This window comes from Anolis sagrei, chromosome Y, assembly GCF_037176765.1.
Source record: "Anolis sagrei isolate rAnoSag1 chromosome Y, rAnoSag1.mat, whole genome shotgun sequence".
In the NCBI taxonomy this organism is placed as follows: Eukaryota; Metazoa; Chordata; class Lepidosauria; order Squamata; family Dactyloidae; genus Anolis; species Anolis sagrei.
In genome coordinates, this window is record NC_090035.1 from 8,635,867 (window position 1) to 8,636,745 (window position 879).

Genomic DNA, 879 nt, shown 5'->3' on the forward strand with positions numbered 1-879 from the left:
AGCTCACACCGCTTCTCAGATTCAAACCACTGACCTTTTGGTCAAAGCTGGGACTAACAATGGGAGCTCACCCCGCTTCCCAGATTCAAACCACTGACCTTTTGGTCAAAGCTGGGGCTAACAGTGCGAGCTCACACTGCTTTCCAGATTCGAACCACTGACCTTTTGGTCAAAGCTGTGGCTAACAGTGCAAGCTCACCCTGCTTTCCAGATTCGAATCACTGACCTTTTGGTCAAAGCTGCGGCTAACAGTGCAAGCTCACCCTGCTTCCCAGATTCGAACCACTGACCTTTTGGTCAAAGCTGGGGCTAACAGTGGGAGCTCATCCCGCTTCCCAGATTCAAACCACTGACCTTTTGGTCAAAACTGGGGCTAACAGTGGGAGCTCACCCCGCTTCCCAGATTCGAACCACTGACCTTTTGGTCAAAGCTGTGGCTAACAGTGCGAGCTCACCCCGTTTCCCAGATTCGAACCACTGACGTTTTGGTCAAAGCTGGGGCTAACAGTGGGAGCTCACCCTGCTTCCCAGATTCGAACCACTGACCTTTTGATCAAAGCTGGGGCTAACAGTGGGAGCTCATGCCGCTTCCCAGATTCAAACCACTGACCTTTTGGTCAAAGCTGGGGCTAACAGTGGGAGCTCACCCTGCTTCCCAGATTCGAACCACTGACCTTTTGGTCAAAGCTGGGGTTAACAGTGGGAGCTCACCCCACTTCCCATATTCAAACCACTGACCTTTTGGTCAAAGCTGGGGCTAACAGTGGGAGCTCATCCCGCTTCCCAGATTTGAACCACTGACCTTTTGGTCAGCAAGTTCAGCAGTTTAAACCACTGCGTCACCAGGGGACATATTAAATAACTCCACAAGAGCAAACA